At 36.6% G+C, this 5,850-nt stretch overlaps 1 long non-coding RNA gene across 1 annotated transcript; it reads left to right on the top strand.

The window, feature by feature from the left end:
* Window positions 1–227: 227 nt before the first annotated feature.
* Window positions 228–5,270, top strand: LOC149588704 (uncharacterized). The gene is made up of 3 exons (XR_016379893.1): window positions 228–4,720; window positions 4,817–4,910; window positions 5,005–5,270. It is a non-coding gene; the product is annotated as an uncharacterized LOC149588704 (long non-coding RNA).
* Window positions 5,271–5,850: the final 580 nt, after the last annotated feature.

Below are 5,850 nucleotides of genomic sequence, written 5' to 3'. Positions count from 1 at the left end.
TTTGTGTCCTCGCGGAGCGCTCCCATGGAGGAATAAAAATAGGAGATCCTATTCTTCAAAAACAGTCTTTAACGAAGCTGGAAACTACTACTACCATTTTTATTGCTCCTTGGGAGCGCTCAGCGAGGACACGGTTGAAATAAAAAATTACTTATCTCAGATTTTTCAACAAGAATTCCATTTTCGTAAAATTTTATCATGAAAAATCTGAGATAAGTAATTTTTTATTTCAATTAATTTATAGGAAATAAATCCATTACCAGTAAAATCAGGAGAGTGAATTAAATTATAAAGAGTAGTAAAATACGGATTGTCTTTAAAATTAAAAATATAATATCCGCGCTTCAGCAGGGATGTTTGATATATCGTCGACACGATATATCAAACATCCCTGGCTTCAGTCAACTGGAAAAAACTCTTATCGTTTTGTTTTTTAGGCTTGGGCAAACCAAGTCCTTTTTATATAATTATGTCAGTTGTGACGTTAGAGAATAGGCTTAGCGTTGGGAGACGTTTGACATTGATCGACCTCAAACATAACAATTTTTGACATACTACGACCTTTAGGTTGAAATTAAAAATTTCGACTTATTTATAATCTCGTACTACTTCTTCAACAATTTTTAATGTAATTTTCATATTAGAATTAAGTGGAACGAAGCTTTTCCTCTACAGTAAATGCTTTCAACGCTATCGACTAGCAGCGTTCAACGGAAATTGGACATCTGCCATAAATAAAAGGATATTGGCGCAAAAATTCGAATAGCTTCATTTTTTCGGAAAAATATAATTGAACGCCCCATTTTTCCTAGTTTGCGAAAACGAAATTAACTTGGTACACGCAAGGTTTATTGGGATACGGTTATAATTAAAGACAGAAATATATTACCTTACACGAAGTTCACTTCAATAATGGTTAGTACCGTGGACATCATCTATGAAGAGAAAACCCGGAAAAAAAAAACTTTGCAAGAGTGAAGAGGCGTGAATTTTTCCCCCTCCCGACGCGCGCTAGTCGCGAAGAGAAAAATTTTTCCTCTCGAGAGAGAACTGTGATAAATGGCCACTGCCAAGATAATCTGACGTTTCCTAGAAACGGCGGGATTCAACTGTATTTCGCGCAAGTGAGAAGCCGCTGCATAAGATACAACCATGATACGATTGTAAGAAAACCGGTTTTACGCACATTTTTCTCACTACGCGACGCTAGTGTTTTTATTTTCACCTCTCTGCCTCGCTGTTCGGGAGGAACGGTACCGTTTCTAGCCTGTAAAAATACTTCATAGATGATGGCCGGCGCGAGGTGGGAGAAGTGAACTTCGTGTAAGGTAATATATTTCTGTTAAAGAGTATTTGAAATGCTATATAAGAGTCTGCCCGCCGCTATTATACGCGATACGTTCCATAATTCTACCTAACGTTCATTCTAACCAGATACTACTCTACTTGAATCTAAGTATTTTGGAGCATAAATTAATCTCTTCACTAAGGTCTGGTGTTAGTTTTCGTCCGCAATCGAAAGGTACCCTGGTCACTGGTCTAATTTTTATAAGATACTAGCTGTTACCCGCGGGCGTCGCTCGCGTGTAATAAGAACTTCCATCAAAATGATATAAAGAGTGGGTAGATTTTACTGATGACTAATATTTCTGTAGCACCCTAGGAGCGAAGGCACTCGGCGTTGCCCGTCAGCCCGTCGGTATATTTTTTATTACTTTTCACGCGGACATTATTCCATAAAGAAGGTTTTTAGGTTTCTGGCCGCCATTTAAAAAGATGGCAACAAATAGAACCCAAAAGACCATTCAGCCCGTCTATAGGTTAAGGGATACCAGTGTACTAAATATTTGCGAAATCGGTTGAAACGCACGGACTTTGTTGCATAGAGAAGATTTTTTACATTTCTGGGCACCATTTATTAAGATGGCAACGGATTAGAAAAAATCTTGCTTAGTACGCGACTACTACTTATGAGTAACGTTCCTGCAAATTTTCAACCCTCTCGGGTAAGCAGTTTGGGCTGGGCGTTGATTATCAGTCTGTCTGTCAGTCTTTTGATTTATATAGATATAGATAGCCCATTATGTAATTCATAAAGAATACCATCTGCACTTGTGTTGGACAACATGGGTATATGGATGATGTCGTAAATTACATTTTCTTTTCTATCTAGCGGTTTCAGTATTATTATTTTCAAATTTCTTTAGAAGCCGCGTGAAATATTTTAAAGGAATTTCATAAAATTTCTGATAATTGCTTGCAGTTTAAATTTTAGGTTATTACATGTCTTTAATTAGCTTGCGTTACCAGTCTATAACAAGTAGGCTTAGAAAGGCTTTAGAAGCTAACAAGTTGGGAAACCAAAATAAACCTCTCCGAGTCGAGACGAATTTACTCTCCAAACACAGGTCCACCATGGACGAAAAAATACTGAAGGACGGATGGCAGAGGCAAAAATTTTAAAAATACTTGTTAATTCGCCTTCTAGCGGCAGATAGTAACAAACCAGATAGTGGGGGAATCAACGTTCTAACGAGGAAAGCAGCTAAAGTCTTATTTTCTCTAGATGGCGCTAGCGTTATCCGGGATTTGACTCCGCATTTTCATAACCCCTCCATTTTGGGGCTGAAAAGGGGGAAGTAAGCTTTACATTGGTTGTTTAGTCGCTTAGTAACGGGGCAGTAATGGGCTGCCATTGGTTCTTCAGTATTATTTCGTCCATGGGTCCACCAGCCAAAGAGAAAAACCGGAAATACGTAGCTTAAATTGGCGAGATATTGCGAAAGGTTTAATCGTTTAACATTTCCCTGTTTATTCTCATAATTCTAATGAGCACCTAATATCTATCACTTAAGTGTGTATTTAACTTTCGGCTCACTCCGAACCGTTAACACCTCTTGTAAGAGGACACGAAACAAGGTCAATTCTGGCTTAAATCTAGGGTATCTTATTTTATAGACCCAATCGCTTTAACAATTATAGAGAGACGAAGTATTAAAAGCCATATTATGTGGTGAAATTATAAGTTGCGTTTACACTATATATAAATGTAGTAAAGCTGAAATAAAAAGTAAACAAAAAATTTGAAATGTTAATATCAAAAGATGTTCTTGGAATATTGAGATGAAACAGAGCTTTATAGCTACACAACTACTTAAAGAATCGTAATGCCGAAAAATATTTAAAATATTTCCATTTAATATTCTGCAAAAAGGAAATGTTATCGTTTTGTAAGATTATCATCCTACTCGCTTTATATTAACTTTGATATGCGTGTAGTGTTTGATTCGGATGCAATCTTCATTACTCGTTCTATATAAACTCTCACTTGTGTCATTACATAGAAATTAGTTTATCTTAAATAATTAATTAAATATAAATGATATTAATTATTTTAATCGCCAGTAAATAACTTTAAAAATAGTTAAATCGTTTAAAATAAAGTTGTTCCTATTATCTTTCGAAACTTTGCTAATATTGATGTTTAAAGTGAAGGGTACCCCTCTTGCCCGCTTTCTTCAAATTTTGGGGTATATATACGATTCGTTTCCATTATAATAATAGGTAAAAACGCATTCGCGTGAACCGGTGGTGGAAGCCCTGCCATTGGGAGGCTAGACGTTTCTCGTAACCCTAGCCGATCGCCGCGTATATCTTAAAACCAAACGATAAAAACGCATTCGCGTGAACCGATGGTGGAAGCCCTGCCATTGGGAGGCTAGACGTTTCTCGTAACCCTAGCCGATCGCCGCGTATATCTTAAAACCAAACGATAAAAACGCATTCGCGTGAACCGATGGTGGAAGCCCTGCCATTGGGAGGCTAGACGTTTCTCGTAACCTTAGCCGATCGCCGCGTATATCTTGAAACCAAACGATGACGAAGGAACAATTGTCCAAATTTCCGTGAACTGTCAATGCAGTCCGGAAATTGGGAACACGTTTGCTCCGATACGCAAACTGCGAACGCGGTCACGTGGGGTGTGACAGACAGACACACACACACACACACGTCCAGTGTAATACCTCTCCGTGACGTCATCGTCACTCGGAGAGGTAAAAATCGGCTAGAATACGTACAGTACAATAGAGAATTCCATTAATTCCAGAAGTGAAGCAAACGTCACAATGGCGGGGGAGATCACGTTCTTGAGTTATTCCCCTCGCTCTGGACATTTTATTAAAATATCATAACGTTTTAGAAAATTATTAGGTTTCTGGATACTTGATAAGTTTTTTCTTCAAATTTAATGTTCAATTTCATGTGAACGTATTAGCACATTTTTGTCCCTACCAGTAATACTTGTAGAATATTTAATTTAGTGACGTTTAGCATCTTTCCAAAGAAATTTCCAAGACAAGACGTTGCAAACTTCATTAATTTCACCAAAAAGATGGTTATTTACAGTTATACAAAGATGTCCTTCCTTCAGACTCTCGTGCGTTCATCTTTGCTTCTTATCATCGTGATGTTTTCCATCTTTAGTCTGGTTCATAATCTTGAATCTGAAGGTAATTATCATTAAATATGTTAGGGGGAAATTACGAGACTCGTTGCTGGCCACAGTTTATTCCGCTTTGCAGCCTCATTCTGAGTGTTATGGGTCAGCTTCGGGGGTAGTTGTAGCTTGAATAGAAGCGGGTCAATTTGTAACAATAACTCCATTTGAACATGTTTTCTTCTTGTTTTGCCTATAAAGCATCACGGCATGAAATAGCCAGTAAGTGTTCTTTAATTGTTTCTATTACTTATTAGTTTCAGGTTTAAAACGCGTTTTTCTGTTTAATTTTCAAACATAACATTGCGTTCTGAACAGAGAGTAAGTGTTCCATTTCGATTAATTGTGAATTGAAAACTTACAACATGTTTTGCGATTATTCGTCTTAAATCTTTGACGCCACGAATAGATGGTAAGTTTCTAGTCTAATCGTCTAATCCAATTATTATTTAATTCCAATTTGAAATTTTGCAACTAATTTTACCAAAAAAATGCGCCATGAATAGAAGGTAATTTGGCGACATTATTGCGATTATAGAATATAAGAACAATAATAACACTGATTTTGTTTATATCATTTACACTCCGTGTTACAGGCCGTAAGTTTCTCTCCTTATTTCACTTTAATTTAACAATATTAATTTTAATAATAATTAAATCGTTTATTTACCCTTTTCATTTACATAATTTGTGTTTGAAAATAAAAATTTTCACTGAAAACCTTTTGGGCTACGTATAGATAGTAAGATCACTCTCTTAATTGGTCTAATGATTATCTGAACTTTTATGACACGTTTTTCTTTATTTCTGTTCTTTTATAGACAGTAAGTTTGTCTGCTTTGCTCAATTTACGATTTCAAGTTGAAAGACATTTGTTTTTCCTGCACATTTTCCTGAAAACCCGTGCTGTGAATAGTCAGTGAGTAGTCTTTGCTTATTTCGAGTGGTTAATTTTTAATCGTATGCCTAATAATTTAAATATAAATAATTTTTCTTTTAATTTTTAAACGTTCTGCTTTCTATAGAGAGTAAGATTTTCCAGTATATTTGTTTATTAAGGGAGCCATACCTTAAAGTAGAAGGAAAGAACACATTCTCTTATTCGGAGCGCACCATAGTTCACTCCCCCACACCCGCGTTGCGATTAAGCGGGTTTAGGAGAACTAGCGTGATATCTCTTGGTTTAAGTGACGGCGAAAACTTCTTGATGAATAGGTGGAATGGTTCCTTCCTTCTATTTTTATGTATGGCTCCCTGATAGATTCATGGAGGAAAATATTAAAATGAAACGGTGTCCGCGTTCTTGCCATCCAGTTCTTGAGGCAATAAGGGCTATCCATGGGCTATTAAGG

The sequence above is a fragment of the Phalangium opilio genome, unplaced genomic scaffold (assembly GCF_054372755.1).
Source record: "Phalangium opilio isolate 3A_F unplaced genomic scaffold, DU_Popi_V2 ptg000537l_1, whole genome shotgun sequence".
Taxonomy (NCBI): Eukaryota; Metazoa; Arthropoda; class Arachnida; order Opiliones; family Phalangiidae; genus Phalangium; species Phalangium opilio.
Note: the sequence above shows the minus strand (reverse complement) of the source record. Positions and strands in the feature narration are given on the sequence as shown.